Below are 23,898 nucleotides of genomic sequence, written 5' to 3'. Positions count from 1 at the left end.
GATTGATTCTGTGACTGGAGAGGTAGGAATAAGTGTATTTGAGATGGCTAGGTTGGCACAGGATAGAAGAACGTATAGAGCTCTTGTACATAGGGTCGCTATGAGTCGCAAACGACTCGATGGCACATAACAACAACAACAATAACAACAGATAGATAAACGGTCTTTCTAACCCTTCTGCTCAGGACCATCTCAGTTCAGTATCAGTGCTATAATCCCCAGGTCCATCCCTATAATTATCCCTATAAACATACTGTTGACAAAAATGTGGAAACTCGGGTCGGCTTCACAATATATTATTCATGATTTCTAGATCTGTCTGAGCCTCCAGCACCATTCATCAAAACTTATGTTTATGTTCAGTCAGCTCCCTCTTTCATTTTTGACAGTGGTTATTCCAGATATTTACAACTCAAAGTTTCCTACACAGATCTCTTTTTAGAGGGAGATTGTGCCTTGTATTCAATGAAACAGAGGTTATGATATTGATCTACTGCATTGTATTAACTTATCATAGTCACACTAGTTTTGACTCCTTCCCTCAACCTAAGAAGATGTAGCATTCTCCCATGAGTGGTGAACCTTGCACCTGGGATCAAGCTTCTACCTCATTAAAAACAATCTCCTCTGAAACCTGTGTACCTCAGGTCTCATCTTAAATCTTGCTGTCACTACCTAAGTAGGTTCTCCATTCTTGTTTTTAATCTCACTGTTGTGTGGTGCTGACCTTTATTATACTTCCTCCAGTGGGATGTGTGTGTGTGTGTGTGTGTGTGTGAGAGAGAGAGAGAGAGAGATTGATTGTCAGAGTAAGAGTGAGAGAGAGCTAGATTGCTTGAGGTTTGGGAAGGATTTTTTTTGTCTATAGAAAAAGTAGTCAAGATACAGAATTTTCATTGGATAAATCTGCTTCAAAATATCTTTTTAAGCTATTAACAAGCAAAGATATCACTTGGGTCACGTATGCCAAGCCATGGTCTTCTCAGTCAATTCATAGGCATTTGAAAGTTATACAGTAAAAAAGGAAAGCAGAAAAATTAATATGGGTAAGTTGTGAGGGTGAAGAAAAATATTGACTGTAGGGTGAAATGCCAAACAAACAAATAAACAAACCAGTCTTAGAATGAATAAGACCAGAATGTTCCTCAGGAGTAAAGATCATAAGACTTTCTCTGCGTCACTTTCATTAGGAAAAAAAAAAATCTTTTTACCAGTAAAAACTTGTCATTAGAAAAATCAGAACATTTTTTTCATCAGGAAAGATTAATCATTAGAAAAAGATACCATGGTCGGTAAAACCAAGGGCCAGTGAAAATGAGAGAAACCCTTGAAGAGGCGGACAGCACAGTATCTGCAAACATGAACTCAAACAGATCAGTGACCGTGAAGAAGACACATGACCTGGCAGTGTGCTGTTCTGTTGCATGAGGTTCATTGTGAATCAGACCTGACTGAGTAGCAACTGACAACATCAAATTTATTCCTTGTCTCTCTCTGTCACTTGAATGTAGGCTGTGTGGTTGCATAGACTGAACAGAAATTTCTGAGCCCCTGCTCTGGTCCAAGCACTATGTGAGATGGCAGAGAAGCAATGATGAGCATGTGCCAGGTCTAGTTGCTGCCAAAATAAAGCAGACAGACTTCAGCAAAGGCAGATATTAATCTGAAATCACATCCTTGCCTTATATTGCAACTGTGACAACTGCCTTAAGAACTAAAAGGCTCTATAATGGGAAACCTAAAAATAACCCCACAAGCCAACCCAAAGTTCATATTGTTATTTGAGGAAAAGTGTACAGAGTAAATTGGTTTTCCACTCAACGGTTCATATGTATTTTGTTTAATGACATTATTTCCCCCTCGTAATAGTACTCTTCTCAGAGATTCTCTGTGTTGCCTGTTTCCTTGCATTTTTCTTTTCTATCCTTTCTTCCATTCTGAGCTGTATATCTTTGTGCCATTGAGTTAGAACTGACTCATAGCTGACCCTCCGGCGGGTTTTCAGAGATAGTAAGTCAAGTGGCTCTGGTTGTTGGTGTATATATTTGAATGATGGGGGTATTCACTGGACTTCCTTTGTGTGTATGGATATTACCTGGTCATTCACAACATTTTATTTCAAGATGGATCTAGAAATTACTTTTTTAACTATGAAAGTAAGTGCAATTTTCCTCACCTTTTCTTCTCCAGCATAGTAGGTCATATAATCGTCTGTCTCAAAATGTCCCATGCCAGTCCATCTCATTTGGCTAATGCCTATTATGTCAATATTTATATGTTCCATTTCTTTTTTAACAGTATCCAATTTTCCTACATTCATGATTCTCACATTCCATGTTCCAATCACTAGTGTCTACTTACAACTGTTCCTCCTCCTTTGTGTTTCCATACTTGAGGAACCCTCAGTTGCCATATCTGCTAGTCTAAGTGTACACTATTGCACATAGGGTTTAGGAAACACTGCATGGTTAAAAATCGGGCAGGGTGTACACTATGGATGTGTCCTACCTCCATGCCTTTTCAATCTATGCGCAGAATGGATTATCCAGAACTAGGCTCTATGAGGAGAAATGTGACATTAGGATTGGAAGAAGACTCATCAACAATCTGCATTATGCAGATGACACAACCCTGCTTGCTGAAATTGAGCCTTGTGGTCTGCAAAGGGACTTTATATTATTTGAATGTTGTTTTATTTTAATTTGTAGAGGCTTAGTTTGTGTCCTAATATGTTATCTATTTTAGAGTATGTATCATGTGCACTTGAGAACAAGTGAGTGGAGTTTTAATTTGGTGAGGTACCCTAAATACGTCCACAAGGTCAAGTTGGCTGATTGTATAGTTTAGATCTTCTGCATCTTTGTTCTGCATCTTCTATTTTATGGTTATTTCATTCTGAAGTCTGTTTTATCAGACATCAGTATTTCCACTCCTGTTTTTTTTTGTGTTTGCCATTTGCTTGGTGTATTTTTTCCAGCCTTTGATTTTGAATCTGTCTTTCTTTCCATTTTTTAGGTTTGTCTCTTATAGGTAATATATTGATGGGCTTAATTTTTATCTATTCTGCTATTCTTTTTCTCTTAATTGATGCATTAGTCCATTCACTTTAAATGTGATTATTTTCTGACCAGGTTTTACCATTTCCATTTTGGTGAGTTTCTTTTTCTGTTGTTTCTGGTCCATGCACTTTCCTTTGGTGTCTCTGTATGAAGGACTTCACTTAAAATTTCTAATAGTTTTGGTCTTATTTTCACAAATCCCTTAAGTTCCTTCTTTTCTACAAAGGATCTAATTTCTCCTTCATTACTGATGAAGAGATTTGCTGGGTAAAAGATCCTTGGCAATTGTTTACTTTCTACTTTTGTTATATACCATCCCACTGTCTTCTAGCTTGCATAGTGTATGCTGAGAAATTAGAACTTCCTCTAATTGTTTTCCCTTTGCAAGTGACTCTGTTTCTCTCATGCTCCTTTTAGTATTCTATTATTATTTTTTAATTTGGAGAATTTGACTAGGATATGTCTTGATGTTTTCCTTTTTGGGTTTAGTTAATTTGTTGTTTACTGTGATTCTTGAATGCGGATTTCCCCATTCTTCAAAATACCTGGGAAATTTTCTTCTAGTACTTCTTCCACAATTCTTTCAGTGACTTCCCTTTCACTCTCATATTCTGGGATTCCAATCATATGTATGTTGTTCCTTTTAATGTAATTCTCCATGATCCTAATGTTCTCTTAATTTTCTTTATGTCTCATCTCTCATTTTTTTTTCTAGTATGTTTCTAGTGAGCCTATTTTCTTCCTGCTCCCTGGCTTTCTGTTCTGTCTCTTAAGTCCTACTTTCTGTCCCACCAGCATGTTCGATACTTCTGCCATTTTGGTCTTAATATTCTGGATAGAATTTTCCTGCATTTCTGTTATTTCCAGTAATGTGTTGGCTGTACTCTCTGTGTCTTGTGATGATTTTTAAGTTCTTGAACCTCTTAATTGATATTATCAATTCTTCCTACCATCTTTTGCATTTTCTTCTGTAGTTGTTCAGGTTGCTCCTCATCAATATGTTTTTTTCTAGATTGCTGATGTAGGGGCATTTGCTCTCTAAATAGCTTCCATTGTTTCTTCCATCAGTTGTATCTTCTTCTGTAGCTTTTAAAATAATCCCGTATTAACATATTTCTCCTAGTTCTCTCTATCTGGGGTATTCATTGGGTCTGCTTTCTTAGGAGAATGGTTATTTTGTTTTTTCATGATGATTGAGGCAGATTGTTGCTTTTTTTACATTATGTGAGTCTTTTCTTACTAGACGTTAGGTTGTTGTAACTATATAATGTCCTGGTGTGTGGCACTTTTACATTGTTGCTCCCTTCTTGGGGAACACCATCTGAAGTGGGATGACTGTTGTCCTCTAGAAACCATGGCTCTGCCTGGCCTCTTCTATTTGAGCTTAAGAAATCCCATATGATGCAGCTAGTGGTGAAGTGTTTAGTGTTCAAGGACAAAGAAACTGTGGTATTTGTACTCCAGGCACAGGATAGAAGAATGGGTGACTGCAGGCCAGCCTGGTCTAGTTTACTGGTTTGTTCTGCATGGCTTGCTAGTGCCATAAATATGGGTCTTTTCCAGTGAGTTGGCCAGGCAGCTATACTCCAAGTTTCTTGGCATAGACTGTTGAGTCCATCCAGGGCTATTTGTGCTAGTTGAAGCATGTCAGTTGATATTAAATTGATTCCTGGGGCCTAATTATTTGTCTGTGCCTTCAGTGCAACTTGAACTTCATCCCTTATTACGTTTGGCTCTTGTTCATATTATCTAGAACACTAAATTGTGCACATGAGAAGTCTATGCCTAGATTAAGAAGCTGTTGTCTGAACTAAGTAAGGGAACACTGTATGGTTTAAAATCCGGAAGGGAGTGTGTCAGGGTTACATCCTTTTCCATGCATATTCAGTATTTGTGCTGTGGAAATAATTAGTGAAGCTGAACTCTATGAAGACGAATATGGCATTGGGATCAAAGGAAGATTCAGCTGTATTGTGCAGATGACACAACTTTGCTTGCTGAAAGTGAGGAGGGCATGAAATGCTTGCTGTGGAAGATCAAGGACTACAGTCTTCGGTATGGTTTACATCTCAACATCAAGAAAACAAAGGTCTGAACCACAGGACCAGCAACCAACATTAGTTAGATGAAGAAAGGTTTGAGCTTGTCAATGATTTCATCTTGCTTGGATCAACAATCTACACCTTTTGTACCAGCAGTCAGGAAATCCATAGATGTATTGCATTGAGCAAGACTGCTGTTAGAGACCCCTCCAAAATACTGAAGAGAAATGACGTCAATTTGAAGACTAAGGTATGCTTGATTCAGGCCATTGTCTTCTCAGCCACATGCTATGAATCAGAGAGCTGGAAAAAGAATAAGGATAACAGAAGAAGAATTGATGCCTTTGAGTTATGATGCTAGAGAAGAGTACTGAATATTCCATGGACTTTCAAAAAGAAAAAGATCTTGGAGAAAGAGAAATCAGTGTGCTCCTTGGAGGCAAAGTTGGTGAGGCTTCTTTTCTCATACTTTGGACATGTAGCGAGGTGAGGCTATGCCTTGGAAAAGGATATTATGCTTGAAAAGAAAGAGAGTCACCAAAGGAAAGAAAGACCCCTAACAAGAAGGATTGACATGATGACATGATATCAATGGGCTGTACTGTGTCAGAGGTGGTGAGGATGGCCCAGGATGGGACAGGCTTCAGGTCAGCTATTCATACTGAGATTTGTACTTGATTTGATAGCATATAACAACAACAACTTTCAGATATCTTGCAGATAGATAAGAAGTGTCTATATGATTAGTTTGGCAATATAGGGAGGGATTGACACAGTGATTGCAGCAGTGGGCTTGGCATAACAGAGATGATGGGGATGGTGCAAGGTTCTGATGGATGGACAAGGTTCTGACCTGTTTTCACAGGGTTCCTATGAGTCATCGTTGATTTGACAGCACCTAACAACGGCAACATAAAGGGCCAACCATGTAGTTTCTGGTACAATTACTCAATTCTAGTTCAAATTAGTTGAAGTGAGTTTTTCTGTTACAAGTAGCTACTAGTATCCTAATTGGCACACATAAGAGATAGGTAGAATTACAGAAATTATGTTACTAAATTTGCTTCAAGAAGAATTAAAAACTACAATAAACCATGATCCACTAGTCTTCAGAAAGAATAACTAACCAGAACTTATAAATGAATTTTACCAAGCTTTTGCAGAATACCTCCTTTTTAATACGATTTCTTTTGCAGAGTATGAAGAGAAAAAAGTACCCACATAATTTTGTTAGGATAAGCCAACCTTGATATGAAAACTAAAATAAACTAGAACGTAAAACATGGATCATAAATTGCATTAGTCATTATGCTTGCTAGGGTTCTTTCAGTTCATGGAAAAGAAAAGTCTATGCAAAAGAATATAGCTGCCATACCTCAAGCACCTTACATGGTGCGAAGCACAGTTCTAAACACTTTAAATGGATCAATTCATTTAATCTTCACAACAATCCTCAGAGGTAGGTACTCTTAGTATCTCTATTTCACAACTAGTATAGCTTTGGCACAGAGAAATCACCTCGTTTTCACACAGGGAAAAGGTGGTGGAATCAGCAGTCTGCCTGTTAGACTTTTGCAAATACTCTTACTGCTATGTCTTTAGATAACGTACTAGTTCCTGTAAGTAAAAAGCTCATGAGTAAAACTGAACTCTGATGCAGCTAAATATAGAGACTCAAATGATGTGTTCTGGACTCATGCCTCTTTTTTTCTTGTCTGGTTCTGCTCTTCTTGACAGTAGTTCTGTTATCAGAAAAATTCTCCACCAGTGATTACAAGATGGCTGCTGTAGCACCAGCCCTCACATCTATATTTTCTCAGCTACAACAGCAGCTGAGAAGAGAGAAAAAGAAGTCAGTGCCTGAAATAAAAGCACAGAGAAATGGTTTGCCCAAAGAGGACTTGACAAATAGTAGCTAGTCAATAAGTGCTCTTTCTTTATTTTTCTTACTAAGAATCTGCTTACTGCTCTAGTGATCTGAATAACGCTTTCTGTACCAATAGGAACTACGAGGAAATGAAAAAGAACTTGCAGTTGCCTCCAATTAATCATGATTTGTAAAAACAAACTCCAAAGTAAAACAAACATTCTTTAAGATGGAAACAATTTTCATTTTTACAACTGAATTAGGAGAAAATGAGAGGACTATAAACATATTTTTTACATCTAAAAGTAGCCACAGCTTAAGAATTATGCACTGGACATAATTGTATTTTTTTTTCTATTTTATATTTTCTTACTTCTTTCTTCTTCTTGCCAGGTCACTTTCAGTCAAACTTCTTTTTCTCTCCCCTTCATACCTGTTCTTGTTTAACTAATGAATACAATAACAAAGTGATATGATTGTAACTGGCATAGAGAAAGAAGTTAGACTTTACCAGTCACATTCAACAGTTCACCATAATCCTGCTTGGGTTCAAGTTTTTCTGTAAATAGAGCTGTCTGTTTTTAGGAAAGTCTTTCAAACATTATGCCAGCCCCTTCATGCTCCCATAGCACCCTGTAGTCCTCTGTTAGAATTCTGTTATTGTAATGAATTTCTTTCTGATCAGTCTGCCTGATTAGATTGTCTCTCACATGTTTATATCCCTACAAGTTGGAGCTGCACTGCCAAACCAAAGACATACAGTTTGAATCCACCAATTGTTCTGGGCAATCTCTTCTCATGTGATTTACTACCTCTGAAAACCAGCTGGAGGGTCAGGCATGCATTCATTCTGACTCAATGGTATACAACAACAACAATTAAATATTAAATGAATTTAAGCTGGAGATTTCATTCTTGGCTTGAATTCACAATACAGACCATTTATTGAGTCTATACATTGAACTGTGCTTGCTTCAGCCTCACAGACACTAAACTGGGACCAATACAGAGAAGATTAATGTGGCGAGTGTGCAAGGATGACATGCAAAGTGTTTCTTATTGATTGATTGATTGATTATTTATTCATCTATCTATCTATCTATCTATCTATCTATCTATCTATCTATCTATCCACCTATCTATCTATTTTAGAACCTGAAAGATTTATTAATGTGTTTACTTTTTCATGTGTACTTTTGCATTCCGTATTTTTAAAGGTGGAGAGATGGTGAAGGAGAGGAAGACCCACAGTCACGCGATTGACACAGTGCCTGCAGCAATGGGCTCGAGTGTGTCAGGTACCAACCAAATGGTTCTGAGGTACAACATAAGCAAACACCCCCTAGTCCTGTGTCACCCTCACAGGTGTGCTTGAGCCCACTGCGGCAGGCACTGTGTCAATCCATCTCACTGACCCTCCACGTTGTCGAGTATGACGCCATTCTCCAGGGACTGCTCCCTCCTGCTAACATCTTCAAAGTAGGTTAGATGGAGTCTTATCACCCTTGCTTCTAAAGGATGCTCTGTCTGACTGGACTTCTTCCAAATGTGTTGTCTTCCGGCAGTGCATGGTATGTTTAATAGTCCTTGCCAATACCTTCATAATACAAATGGATCGATTCTTTGTCCTTACTCATTGTCTGGTTTTCCTGTGCATGTGAAGAAATTGAAAAGACAGTATTCTGCTGCTGTTTGTAAGGTGTCAGAAGCCTTCCTCTAGATCCCTTCTTTATTCTTCTTTTCATTTTAATCTTATATTGGTTTGCTTACAAAGTTCATATACATTGTGTTTAATGCCATTCTTCATTTACATTGTTTTCCACACGATCATTTCCATGCCTTATATTTTATAAAATTAATCATCACTGGACTATGATTATCATTATCCTGTCTTTTTTTTTTAAATTGGTTTGCTTATTATCATTATCATTATCCTGTCTTTTCAGGTCCAGCTGGATCCTTTCCATTTCCTTTACCCTCTGCCTCCACCCACCAAATTGTGCAACTCTGTGGTTTCTCCCCTACCCATCCTCACCGCTCTGCTCCCACTCCTTTACAGCATGGGTCCCCATACATATTTTACTAGTTATCCTTCTATTTTTTATAATAATAGTCTTTTTTGGGGGGGTGGTTTTTTGTTGTTTTTTGGTTTTTGTTTTACTTTGTTGTTGTTGTATGCTGTCGAATCAGATCTGACTGGCACAGGAGGAGATTGCCCCTCATTCTCCAGTGGAGCATCTGGTGGATCCAACCATGTACTAATGGTCTTATGAAGTATTTGTCCTTATGAGAATGAGTTAGTTCATTTAGCATAATTCTCTCCAGTCTCTCCCAAGTAATTTATTTATTATTACAAGTAGTATTTTTAAAAATTGTTGCTCCTGAGTGTGGTGTGGCATACTGTTCCTTCCTGTGATAGTACCACAGTGTCTCAATCCATTCAGTCACCCTACACCCCTTCTGAAGGACACTGCCTGTCTTTCTTCATAGTCTGTCTTAGTCTGGAAGGCCTATTGATACCCATTGAGCATTTGAAATACTAGCAGCATAACTTTCAACACCACAGAACATATGCAAGCTTCTACAATATGATAGACTTGCAGACAACTGGTAATAATAATATTAACAACCAATAGCTCCAAACCCAACCCAGTGCTTTGGAGTTGGTTCTGACTCACAACAACTCTTCAGTGGTTTGAGAAGGTCTAAATCTTTATAGGAGGAGACTTCCTGTCTTTCTCCTGAAGAGTGGCTGATGGAACAGCCAGCCATACATATTATGCTCTATGCCACCAGAGCTTCTTAATAAGAGTATGAGTAGGTATTTGTGAGCTCAGACTTTGCTAGGTGGGGTGTAGTCCTAGAAAGTTGTGCAATCCAAAGGTGATACCTTTCTTGTGATTCAGATTCCACCAGCTGCTCCACAGTAGAAAAATGAGCAATTTGCAGCCTCAAAAAACTCACTGGAGGATCAGCTATGGGTCAGTTGTTACTCAATAGCAATGAAGTAGTCTTTAAATTTTTAGTTTAATATGTACCTGAGTTGAAACAACTAACATGCTAGCAAGTTAAGTAACTTTTCTAAAGTTATCAGCTGTCAAGTGGCAGACCTTGAATTCTAACCCAGACTGAGAACTCCAGTAATGCTTGTATAACTGTTGTTGTTATGTGCCATCAAGTCGTTTGCAACTCATAGCGGCCCTGTGTACAACAGCCCTAAACTGCTTTGTCCTGTGCCAATCGCACTGTCTCCAGCACACCCATCCCGATTAACCCAGTCACTGAATCAATCTACCTCATAGAGGGTCTTCCCCTCCTGCACCTGCGCTCCACCCTCCCAAGCATGATGTCCTTCTCCAAGGACCGGTCCCTCCTTACAACATGTCCAAAGTATGTTAGACGGAGCCTCAGAATCCTTGCCTCCAAGGAACCACCAGTTTTAACCCTCTCCAGGGTGAATCTATTTCTTTTCTTAGTAGTCCATGGTACCCTCAACACTCTTCTCCAGCACCACAGCTCAAAGGCATCAATTCTCCTTTTATCCTCCCTAGTCATTGTCCAACTCTCTGATGCATAACAAGTGATTGCAAAGACCATGGCCTGTATCAGATGCACCTTAGTCTCCAGAGAGACACCATTGCTCTTCAAAACTTTGGAAATGTCCCTAACAGCAGACTTTCCCATCACAATATGTCTTTTAATTTCCTGGCTACTGGCTCTAAGAGTCTGTGGAGCCAAACAAACTAAAGCTGTGAACAATCTCAATCTCTTCACCATCCATCCCGATGCTACCAATTGGTCCAGTGGTGAGAATCTTTGTCTTCTTAACATTGAGCCTCAATCCATATTAAAGGCTGCAGTCCTTGGCCCTCTGCAGCAAGTGCTTTAGGTCCTCCTCAGTTTCAACAAGCAGGTTGTGTCATCTGCATAACGCAGATTGTTGACAGATCTTCTACCAATCCTGACACCACATTTCTCCTCATAGAGCCCAGCCTCCCGGATAATCTGTTCTGCATACAGGTTGAAAAGGTATGGAGACAGGACACATCCCTGGCGTACACCCTTCCCAATTTCGAACTATGCAGTGTTTCCTTGCTCTGTTCTGACGACTGCCCTTTGGTCTAAGTATAGGCTTCTCATTAGCACGATCAAGTGTTCTGGGATTCCCATTCTTCTCAGAGTCAGCCACAGTTTGTTATGGTTCACAGAGTCAAACGCCTTTGCATAGTCAATGAAACACAGATAGACATTCCTCTGGTATTCCCTGCTTGCAGCTAAGATCCATCTAACATTAGGTACACTATCCCTAGTACCATGATTAGGTTGGAAACCAAACCCCAAGTCCATTACTATGGAGTTGATTCCCACCCACAGTGACTTTTTCGGACAGAGTAGAATTGGCCAGTGTGTCTGTAATCTTAGAAAAGTAGATTACCTCACTTTTCCCTGGCCATAATTGATGGTACTGGTGGGTAACTGAGATTGGTTCAGGAAAGAACAAGGCTCAGAGCTATTGCGCATAATAGGGTCGCTATGAGCCATAATAAAATCATAGCTCTGTAACCAAATCAGAGTGGAGATCCTGAAGGCAGTAGGTTAATTCAACCAACTCAAGAAATAAAAATCTTTGTTTTTTACTAGTCAAAGCGGAGGGGAGCAAAACTGCTTCAGTTTCTGCTTAAACAGGAGTGGATTTTGGTTTTGATCACCAATTAAGTAACGTTTATTAAGTGTCACTGCATGCAAAACAGGTGGTCCCTGCCCCTTCCTTTTCTTCCCACATCCTGGGCGGGAGGGGAAGTGGGGAAAGGAAAAGAAAAGGAAGAGGATGTGCAGGGTGGAGCAGGTGAGCATCCTGGGTTCGGCCTCATTCACTATCCTCGCCGGCCACGCCCTTCAGCATCCGAAACCACTTTAAACTCCCGCCCCTTTCAACTGCAACCAATGCCTGGCCGAGCAGCCCGCAGGCGGCTTCGGATTGGCCGGCGCGGCGGTTGCCGAGGCGACGGGCGGGTCCAGCGGGGTTCCCGAGCCCGGCGGGGGCGAGGGATGCCCGGCGGCTTCCGCCTGGTTCCCTCGGCCGCTCGTCTGGCCCACGCCCCTCGGCGCTCGGAGGGCGGTGGGAGGAGACGGCCGGCTGGTCTCCCGCCCCGGTGCTTCCCCCCAACCCCAGCCTCGGGCTCCGGGCGCGCCGCCCTCCGTCTCCGCCTCCAGGACCTGCCGCCGCCGGCTCGCGAGCGCGGCTTCCCCGGTCAGCGCGGCGCGATGGGCTGCGGGAACTCCACCGCCACGAGCTCGGGTGCCGGCCGAGGTGAGACGCCGGGGCGGGGGGCGCGGGGACGCCCCGTGCCGGGGGGATCTGCAGACCCGCCCCCTGCAGGGGAGGCCGGGGCGCGGGAAGGCGCTTGGCGCGTTGGGGAGGGGTGGCGCGCAGCCCCTCTCTGTGCCGCCTTCGGAGCGCGCGCTGACCGCCAGCTTCTGGAAAGCCCGAAAGGCGGGCAGCTCCGCCGCGCGGGGGCGGGCGCACCTGGAGCAGGCGAGCCTGCAGGTCGCTTACTGCAGGGGAGCCCGGGGGGACGCCGGCGGCGGGGCTCCCCTGCAGCGGGGCTTCCCTGCAGCGGGGGCGGGGGTCCCCGGAACCTCGGGAGTAAAGGGGTGGACCGGGAGTCCTCCTCCTCCTCCTGGGAGTACCCCTTCCTCTCCTCGCAAGCTCGTGCCTCAGGCATTTCCACACTCTCAGACCTGAGCTGCTGCAGCTGGCAAAGTCGGCTAAGCAATTCAGGACTTTGGTGATGGTGAGGGTTGCGGGGGTGCTGAGAGGAACTGCAGACCGGGCGTCCCCATCGGCCTTGCTGCCTGAGACTCGCTGGGCTGCCTCTAGAGTCTCAGAGAAGCTGCAGTGCTGATGCTTAAGAGTGAGTGACTGAGCTGTGTTATAGTGGAGCTCTCTTTAGAATATTTTTCATCTTAAAAAAAAAAACGAAAAAAAAAACAACCCGACAAACCCAAACCCAGCCCAACCCCAAAACAAACCACTTAATTCTGTTGATTGGGAGTCAGTTGAGGTCTTTTAGATTCTCCAGGCTTTGTGTCACGTAATTTACCGAAAATCAGCCCCCCCCCCCATTTAATCAACCCAGCCAGTGCTTCCTGATTAAAGCGACTGGGAATCCGTTTTGATTAATATCTTGTGACCTTTTTAATAAAAAGCACATATCCCCTCAGGAGAGGGTCAGATGCCACATCATAACCCAACCAGCAAGCACCAGCAGCCGTCTGATACTGCAGTGTGGGCGGGGGCGCCCTGCCAAAGACTTCGTGACCTTGGGCCTGTCACTTCCCTTGTTACAGACCTCAGTCGAAGCTGTAGTTTTAAGCTGTTTTCAATTATGTATTGACATTTCCATCTTGAGATCTGATGCGGAAATCTGCGCTCTTAGTTTGTTCTGCCTCTCTGGCGATTGGTGAGAGTGCATATGGATTATCGCTTTACAGAAGAGGTTAACACATGTGGACTGCGAACCTTAGGGATGTGAATGAGTCCAGGTTAATGAAGATGTATTGGAGAGTTTCTCTCTTAGGGTAACCTTTACCCATCTAGAATTAAAGTCTGACTTACCATGTGCAGAAACCCACTAAAGAAAACAGCCTTTTCTCCATTCGTGAACAGAAAGGCAGGATAGCTTACTTACGGCTTTGTGCTAATGAAAGCAAAGACAGGATTCAAACCTGCAGTTGGCCAGAGAGTTCGCTGCTTATAAACGGGAACCCTTTTCAAGGCCACACACACACACCTTACATGGCACATTATGCTTGCCAGTTTTCCCTGCTTGTGACCTTAGGAAATCTACTACACAGGCACTGGGCTTACAAAGAGATTAAGAACAGCTATTTGCATTATGCAATTTTGTAGGAAGGATTTGTAACAGATTTCCTTGGAAGTGGATCAAGCTTAGCGCGTTTATGTTTTTACCTGTTAACTCAGTGTTTGCCAGGTTTGATGACAGGAGTATGATCACCCCTGCGTGGCACAGTGAGCTTGGCTATTAACTGGTAAGTTGAGTGTTCAAATCCACCCAGAGGTGCCATAGAAGAAAGACCTGGTGATATATTTGCGAAAGATCACAGCCATCAAAAACCCTGTGGAGGGTAGTTTTACTCTGCGTATAAGAGGTGGTCATGAGTTAGGATGGGCATGAGTTGGTTGGTTTACATGTTGCTGGTTGGTGCTGTTATTATTACGTGCCCTTAACTAAGAGTATGACTCATTGACCCTCTGTAAGCAGATCTGAACTCTGCCATATCCTGTACCATCCTCATCCTCATCTCTGACACTCTTGAGCCCGTTGCTGCAGTCACCATGTCAGTCCATCTTGTTGAGGGTCCTCCTCCCTTTCACCCCCTACCTTTCCAAACATGATGACCCTTTCTGAGAAGTGGCCTCTCTTAACAACATTCCCCAAGTACATGAGATGAAGCTTCGTCACCCTTGCCTGCAGGGAACACCCAGGCTGCACTTTTTTATGTGCCATCAACTTGATGACAACATCTTTTGTCAGAACAGAACTGCCCCGTGCAGTTTTCTAGGTTTTAATGTTTATAGAAAGGAGCCCTAGTGGCATTGTCTGTAACATGTTGGGCTGTTAGCCAAAGGCTGGAAGTTTGAATTCACCAGCTGCAGCTTGGGAGAAAGATGGGCAGTGTCTCCCCCCACCCCTGGAAAGGATTTACAGCTCAGGGATCCAGATGGAGGGTTTGCTGTGGATGACAATGGTGGGGTGTTTATTGAAGCAGTTCTTTAAGTCATTTCCCCTTGGACTGGCTAGATGAGTGAGAACCATCAGCTGTTCTATGAGTGATTAATTATTGGGCCACCTGAAGCACTTGACAGTACAGTCCATAGGGACTTTTATAGCTAATTCAAAGGTGGCACCTCTCTGTTGAAATCCACCACCAACTCTGTGGGGAAAAGTAGCCAATCTTCCATGTGATTTTTCAGCTTCCCAGAAACCTACTGGAGGATCAGCTTTGAATCGGTTCTGATTCGATGGTAATGAATGTGCTTGAACCACCTACGGAGCTTTTTTTTTCTTCTTCTTAATATTAGTAATTGGAAATAAAAGTGATGCGTTAGCTCTGAAATGCTAATGAAGGTACTGGGAGCCTCTTGACCTGCGTTTGGTTGACTCTTCCTACCCATTTCAGGAGCATCTGTCACCAGTATTTTTTAATGAGAGGTACATTTGTACTGTACAAAAATAGCTCCATGTGCATGTTCTTTTGATGAGTCTTGTTTATGAAGGCCAGAACATGTAAGCACGCTGTTCTCTGCTCGAGGTTGCTCTTGGCTAAAAATCAGTTTATGTTCAAGAAGAGCATGGCAGCAAGTGCAGACTGTAAAATCGAAGGGGAAAACCTGATCAGGAGGCATTGCATCACCTTTTTGATGGATCTGTCCTTGTCTTCGAGACGTCCAGTAGGCTGACTGGGAGCTTTGGTCATTGTTACTTTGAAAATTTCTGCCAGCTGGTCATAGGAATGAAGCTGTAGAAAGGAAGTGCATAGGGATGAGAGAGAGTCGTAGAGGAAAAGAAAACCACATTGCAAAGGTACCTAATTTTCATTTGATCCTAAGCTTTGTCATCAACATGAAATATGGCACTAAGCTGCAAGCTTGTGGTATTGTACTCAAGGCATTTGGAAATGAATTAAATAGATGTTCCTCTCCTCTGGGTACTTACTGCACAACGTCTTAGATGTCTGGGAACGTCACAGGGATCATACCATTTAATAACCCTGGTTAAGCTTTTCAGCACAAACCAGAAGCCGTGCAAAGGGTGCTGACTGCAGAGCCTGGAGAACGGAACTTAACTTAGCCATATCACTTATGCTGCTTGTACTACTTCAGGCAGTTACTTCCTTTCAATTTTTTTGAGCTTCAGTTGCTTCATCTATCTACTGGGAATAAGTGGATGCACCCTCTTTCCTAGGGCTTAGATGAAGCTCTAAATTGGATAATGTGAGAAAGCAGTCTGTAAATTTGTAATTATGGTACAGCAGTAGAATATTACCCTGGTGAAATGGCTTTCCCTGAATATTTTTCTCTGTAAGAATATGGCAAATCCACTCTCAGAGGAGACATTAGCACATTATTATAATGTCCCCACATCAGAAATCTCTGCTCTAAGCCCAGTTTAACTCCCTGAGTAATTCAGATAAAAGCTAGTAATTGTTTCCCCTATCCCTGAACCATAGGGAGTTGTAGTGCTAACCCATAAGATTTGCTTCTCTAGAGGTTCAGATCAACCAGCAGCTCTGTGGGAGGGAGATGGGCAGTCTCCTCCAGGATGATCAGCTGCCTCTGAAAACCCGCTGGATGCTTGGCTGGTTCAGTTGCAACTTGATGGTACTTAGCGCTGCCACCACCATTACCACCACCGTTGTTTTAGTAAATTTGATTCCATAAACCCCAAATCAGAACTCACTGCCCTTGAGGCTGTTCCATCTCATAGTCCCTTACAGGACACAGTTGTTGTGTACCGTAGAGTCAGAACCAACCCATAGCTGATCCTCTGGTGGGTTTTCAGAAGCAGTTAACTGCACAGGAGGAGACTGGCCATCCTCCACAGAGTAGCTGTTGGCTTTGAACCACGTACCTTTGTGGGACTGTAGTGCAGCTTCTTGCCCCTAGGCTGTTGGCGCTCCCTTACAGTAGAACTACTTCTATGGGGTTTCTGAAGCTATAAATCTTAAGGGAAGCAGATGCCTTGTATTTGCTGCCAAAGAGTAGTCCAGGGGTTTGAACAGCTGATCTCTTCATTTAACAGCTGGACATGTAACGTACAGTCTTTTCAATGCCCAATATATGGAGAATTGATATATGATCAAATAGCTGTTAGGAACAACCTCTTTCTTAATTCAAGGTAGATTAGCATGTACAGGAGATTTCTGACTGTGCACATAGACACAATCCCCCTCTATGTGCAGGACACCCCACTAGGAATGTGTAGGGCCAGGGCTAGTTATGGAAAATTATAAATGGGAATTAAGCCATTTTGTTCTTGGGTTTTGGTGAAAAGATCAATCCTTTGAGAACAGTTGCAAAATCATCTAGACTCGACTCCAGATTGGACATCCAAGTAACCAGAAGATGTTCAATGACACACCTTTTTAGTCCGAGAAGGTTTTACTGGAAGAGTTGGCTGCCAGTTTAGAGGGGATCATGAGAACCATTTTCATGAAGCAAGAGCCCTGCATTTGAATATTTTCATAGGGCCACTATTTCAGTGCAGGAATTTGCTTTCTTTCCAACCTTGAGAGGCATCATAGTAGGGCTTCTTGTGTTTTCCACTTTGTGAATATTCTAAGTTTTCACTGCTTTCTCTATGGTTTACACCCTATAGAGTTGTTGTTAGGTCATTGAAGTGAGTATGACTCCTGGTGACCTTATGAACAACAGCTCTGAACCCTCTCCCATCCTGTGTCATCCTTACAGTCCCTGACACCCTTAAGCCCATACTGTAGTCACTGTATCAATCCGCTGGCTAGGGATCTTCCTCTTCTTCATATCCCTCTACCTTCTCAAGCATGACATCACTCTCCAAGGAATAACCGCTCCTAGCACGGTACCCAAAGTATATAAGATGAGTTTTCATCATCTTTGCCTCCAAGGAGAACCCAGGCTGCACCTTCTTCAAGTGATATCTGTTCTTTTGGCAGTTCATGGGATATTCAGTACTTTTCTCTGACACCACAGCTCAAAGGCATCAGTTCTTCTGCCATCCTTATTCATTGGCCAGCTCTCTGATGCATAGCAAGTGACTGAGAAGACCATGACCTTAGTCATCAAACTTACATCATTGCTCCTCAGGAAAAATTTGGAGATGTCCCTGACTGCTGACTTTCCCAGTGCAATACATTTCCTGCTCTTCTGACTGCTAGTACCAAGTATATTGATTTTGGATCCAAGTAAGATGACGTTGTTGACTGTTTAAATGTTTTTTTTTTAATCTCTTGTGATATTGCCTATCCTTCCAGGGGCTAGGATTTTTGGTTTTTTGACATTGATATGCAATCTATATTGAAGGCTGCAGTTTTTGTGCTTCTGCAGCCAAGTGCTTCAAGTCTTCCTCACGTTCAGCAAGCAAGGTTGTGTCATCTGCATAACAAAGGTTATTGATGCGTCTGCTTCCTATCCTGATACCTCGTCTGAGTTAAATGGTCTGTTTAGAGTGTTGCATCTTTACTCTAAAGCAGGAACTTTCACACACTTTTTCTCTCTCTAAGTAATCATATTCTTTATTCCCTCCCATGTTTTCCTTGAACATATCCTCTACCTAGGAAAACTCGCAATGGGATGGTTGGGCATCGTGACTACATAATTGGGCTCGAGCTCAGCAGAAATTGTAAGAGTCACACAAACTTGGGCAGGCTTCTGTTGGGCATGGGGTTTCTGTTGACAGTTCTGTTGGAGTTAAGTCGACAGCTTCTAACAGCAACCAAAACAGACACAGAAATGTGCAACCTTTACATTTTGAACTAATGATAAACAGCACTTCAGTCATTCCCTTTGTGAAGTGAATTTTGGTAATGCAAACTACAGAACCTCTTTGTATGTAAACCAGAAAAATGCCTTTGTAAGTTTGGATTTTCCCAGGTATCTGTGCTGGCTGATTTCAGTGCAGACCAAGCTGTGGGAGTTGTTTGCAGTAGAATTATTCAGTCTTCCTTGCCTGTTTGGTGGGATGGCTAGCTGTACATATTCTGCCGGGAGTGTGTAATTGGCAATTATACAGCTGTAACTTTGTTGTCAAGAATGTTTCTAAAATGGTTCCTTAGTTAGTTATGTAACATTTGACCCAGGAGGAGTGTAATAATTATTTATCCTATTTCATCAGCTTACCAAGGGAGTTATTATAATCCTTTAGGGTCCAATTACTTAGATTACTTATCCACTCATTCTTAATTAGCTTGATAATTGAATTCCCTTTTTTTTGAGACTATGTGGGTCTGTTCTTAATTTACATCTGTAAATGATGGGTAACATTGAAATGCAGGTACTGTGCTTAGTATTCACTGAGGCCGAGTGGAGGAAATAATAGAAATTTTGTTTATATTTTTAAGGAAATCAGTCATGTCGTGCACACATTTGAATTCCCTTCATGCCCAGCCTACCAGTGCACCCAGACTCCAGCCCTACCATCCTTTATTCTTCAGACATGCTGCAGGACTCGCTGTATTTTCAGAACACTTTTTACTTCGTTTTCTCTGTTATGATTCTTTGTCTTTGAGCCTCAGCTCTAATGTCACTTCCTCTCAGCCTCCAGTCTAAAGTAGCTCTCTGTTTGCTCTTTGTCCCAACATCCCTCACATTCTCTACAGAGTGGGTATTTACTGTTGCTCTTGCATCCTCCTCAGAGCCCTGATAATGCAGTGATTTGCATACTGGACTACTAACTCAAAGGTCTACGGTTCAAACCCACCACCTTCCCAGGAAAGGTGAGGCCGTGTGCATCCCTAGAGATTTACAGCCTTGGAAACCCTGTGGGACAGCTGTGCTCTGACTTTAAGTGTTGAGTCAGAATTGACTTGATGACAGTGGGTTTTGCATTTCCTTCCCCACAATGCAGTCTTCATGAGAGGTTCATCGTCTTGGTAATAGCTGCATCCTCAGCCTTTAGACCACCAACCAGACTTTGAATGGATTCTGTTTGTTTTCAGGGACACTGTAGCTAAGGTAGCAATGGTTGTGTGTACTGTCGAGTTGGAACCGACCCACGGATGACCCTCCAGCAGGTTTTCGGAGGCAATGAATCACACAGGAAGAGATTGCCCATCTCTTTCTCACAGGGTAGCTGGTGGATTTGAACCATGTGCCTTCGGGTTGGCAGTGCAATATCTTACCACTACACTACCAGAGCTGTAGGTAGCATTTAAGAATAGGAAATAAAGCCTTGAGTAGTCAGCATAGATTGCCTGGGTGGGATTTGCTTTGAATTTGAAGGATAGGCAAGATTTCAATGAATGGAAAATGGAAAGGAGGGCGTTTTCAGTGCTGTGTCAAGTCAGAGGAGCGGAAGTAGCCTTTCTGAATTTTAGGACAGCACACCAGACCTGCCTGGTATTGATAGCTCATGTGGGTAATGGGGTGATGGGCAGTAAGGAGTTGTAAGATGGTGGGAAAAGCAGTCCGCAGACATTACAGGCTCTGAGTTGAAAGAAGGGGGCTTTAAAGGCTTGAAGCCCAGCTTTGAATCCTTCTCCCATTTACGAGGTCTTTGACCCGAGATGTCTTATTTAATCTCTCTGTGCCTCTGTTTCCTCAGTTATGAAATGAGGGTGTAATAGAGAAGGCAGGGTTAAATGAGCTGATGTGAAGTAAGGTACTTAGTGCCTCGTATGTTGCAAGGGCTAATAGAGTTATCAGGGAGCTCTGGTGGCCTGCTGCGTGAGGAGCTAGGCTGCTAACCTGAAGGAAGGTGATTCTTTCCTTGGCTGCCGCAAGGCGGAAGGACGGCAGTCTCCACCTGTGTGACTCACAGTCTTTGCAAACTCACTGGAGGGTTGGCTGGGAGTCAGTTCTGTCTCAAAAGCATGTAAAACAACAACATGGTAATTAACCTAGAGTATTATGATAGGTACCATGGACTCCTAAAAAACCAAACAGATTCATCCTAGAGAGGGCTAAACCGGGCGGCTCCATGGAGGCAAGGATTCTGGGGCTTTCTCTGACGTACTTCGGACATGTTGTAAGGAGGGACCAGTCCTTGGACAGCGACATCATGCTTGGGAGGGTGGAGGGACAGTGCAGGAGGGGAAGGCCCTCTATGAGGTGGATTGATTCAGTGACTGGGGTAATCGGGATGAGTGTGTTGGAGACAGAGAGATTGGCACAGGACAGAACAGGGTTTAGGGCTGTTGCACATAGGGTCGCTATGAGTCGCAAGCGACTCAACGACACCTGACACCATCATTATGAAAGGGGATAATTTGTCAGTTGATGTAGAAGGAAAGGGTGAGGCAGTGAAGGTGTGTGCATACACCCACCTATCTACTTGCCTAACAATTGCTATCATGTCAGCTCTGACTCCTCTGACCCTATATTCTTCTATAGGATAGAATAGAACAACCCCACAGGCTCTCCAAGGCCTTTGGTCTTTCAGGGAGCAGGCTGCCACATTTTCTTCCATGGCGGGTTTGAACTGCCTTCTGTTTTGATTAGCAGCCAGGTGCTTTGACCATTATGCATAAAGAAGTGGCGTGATTTAAAGCTGAGGTCTGAAGTCATGGAAATGATGAGGGCCTGGACCAATGCCCAGAGGAATCATGCTGTGAAGGCCTCAGTGCCAGAGCCACGTGGAAGAGAGTGGGGCCACAGGATCGGCTGCCTGTGTGGGGTGGAGAAGGAGGGAGAAACAGAACATAATTAAGCCTGTTCAGGCCTGGGACACTGGGAGGCCACATCTGCTCACTCCGAAGGTCCAGTAGGAAGGGCTCGGTGAGCACTTACTTTTGAAGGTGCAGTGTTTATATGATGCTGAGACAGGAGTCAGTGGCAATGGACTGGTGCTCAGGCAGTGACCGCTGGTCTGGCAGGAGCAGCAAGTTGGGTTCATCACTCACTTGTTCCAGCTCCCGCATAACTCACTGTTTTGTTTCTTGTCATATTTGTTCACTTTTCTCAACATGTCATCCTTTTCAGCCCCTTAATTGCAAACCTTTTTTTTTTAAAGAACTTTCAAACCTTTAAGGGTTTTTCTTTTCATGTCTCAGAAACATTTGTAAAGGTTATCGAAATGCATTACCCAGTTTTTCCAAAAACCACTTTGATCTCGATTTAGCCATGGCCTGAATCAGTTTAAGGATGCCCCAGTGTGTAAATGTGTCAGATTTTTTAACTGAAAGGTCAGCAGTTTGAGTCCACTGATTGTTCACAGAACGAAGATGGGGAATCGCCTTCTCTGAAGGCTTAAAGTGGATGGGGGTGGGGTGGAGGTCACTGTGAATCAGAACCAATTGGATGGTGTAGAGTTTGGTTTTGTTTTTTAAGTAATTTTAAAACCAGACTTCTTTCTTTTGAGCCAGTTCTGGTTTTGTGGCAACTCCAGGTGAAATAGAGCACCCTGTAGTCTGAGGAGCTCTGGAGACCTAATATGTGGGGAGTTGCACTGCTAACCCCTAAAGGATGTGATTGGAGTTCCCCCAGTGACTTGGCGAGTGGAAGCTCGGAAGTCTCCCCCTGTGCAGTTCACAGCCTCCACAGACCCACTGGAGGGTCAGCTCCGAGTCACTTCTGACTCAACAGCAATGTGAATAGTTGTGGACATTGAAAGCTCAGCCTTACTCCGGCTTACTCCGTGGGTTTGAACTGCCAACGTTAAGATTCATAATTCAAACTTCTTGAGCTGCCTTGGTAGCAACCAAAAATGTTACTTTGGTCTGTACGTCTTATAAGAATGCCGCTACTTATTCCTTTTTTAAGAAAAAAATTTATTGGCTTGCTTGCAAAGTTCATATTTATGTTTCACACTGTTCCTCATTCATGTTGTGTTTCATACAATCTTTCTCAGATTTTTTTAAAAAAATTTTTATTTTATTAGTTTTTGTGTATGTACCGTCTAATCAGATCTGACTGGTATAGAAGGAGATTGTCCCGCATTCTCCAGCAGAGCATCTGGTGGATTTGAACCATGCACCTCTGGGACTGTAGACGTTGTATTTTATAGAATTAATCACCATTGGACCTCGCCCATCATTAACCTGTCTTTTCACCCCCGGATCCTACCCATTTCCTTAACACTCCTCTTCCACCAAACTGTGCAGACCTGTGATTTTACCCCCACTCATCTTCACCCCTCCTCTCCCACCCTGGTCCCCTTGGAGACCCCATACATATTTTACAAGTTGTCCTTCTCTTTTTATTCCTTTTTACTTCTGTAAAACAGTAGGTAGCCAACAGCGACAACCTGTAAACAGAGGTTTTCTCCAAGAGTATCTATTGTCATTAACATAATTTTCTATTTCTAGGACATGTTGATCTGAACTTTGTTCTCCTTTATTTCAAAATGATTTATGAATCTGTGTCTTTTATTGGCTTCTTGAAAAAATAAACCCTGCTTTAGATGAACTGACAAGCTGTTCTACTGCTTTTGGCCAAACTGAGCCTATGACATAGTTTTAGAACTATTGTGGGTCAAGAGCAGCCCTCACAGGCTGTCAGAATTAAAGAGAACCTTGTTTATTTTTCTGTAGTGCAGTTTATATAATCTGAGAACTTTTTTTTTATAAAACAAAGAGTAAAACATTCCTGTATGTTTTTCTTCTTTTCTCATAAAAGTCATGATCACTAATGTTTGTAATAATTTATGCCGAAAGCAGAATGACAAGTATATTTCTAGTATTTTTACGGAATTTTTCATGTAAGTAGTTTTATTTTTAGGGTGTATATATGCATATATAAATTAGCTATTCAGCTTGAAGAATATTATTTAGTATATTATGTGAAAATTAATTTTTCTTTTAAATCCTTCCAGTATATTATATAAATTTGTTATGTATGGGATGATGATAAATATGGGTAAAGAGCTGCACTGCTAACCCAGAGGCATGCGATTCGAATCCACCAGCTGCTACTCCGGTGAATGATGGGCATTCTGCTCCCTTACAGTTTATAGTCTCTGAAAACACCCATGAAGGGTCAGCTTCTACTCAGTGGAATCGACTCAGCAACGTGTAACAACAACAGTAAGGTCATCAGTGGTGAAATACACTATGTCCTTTCTTTTGCAAAAGAAATAAATATTTTAATATTGCTTTCTATGCATCAGAGAGCTGGACAATGATTAGGGATGATAGAAGGAGAGTTGATGCCTTTGAGCTGTAGTGCTGGAGAAGAGTATTGAATATACCATGGACTGCTAGGAAAGTGAAC

Source organism: Elephantulus edwardii, unplaced genomic scaffold (assembly GCF_000299155.1).
Source record: "Elephantulus edwardii isolate Elephantulus edwardi_28Jun2011 unplaced genomic scaffold, EleEdw1.0 scaffold00211, whole genome shotgun sequence".
NCBI lineage: Eukaryota > Metazoa > Chordata > Mammalia > Macroscelidea > Macroscelididae > Elephantulus > Elephantulus edwardii.
This window is presented reverse-complemented; position numbering follows the sequence as displayed.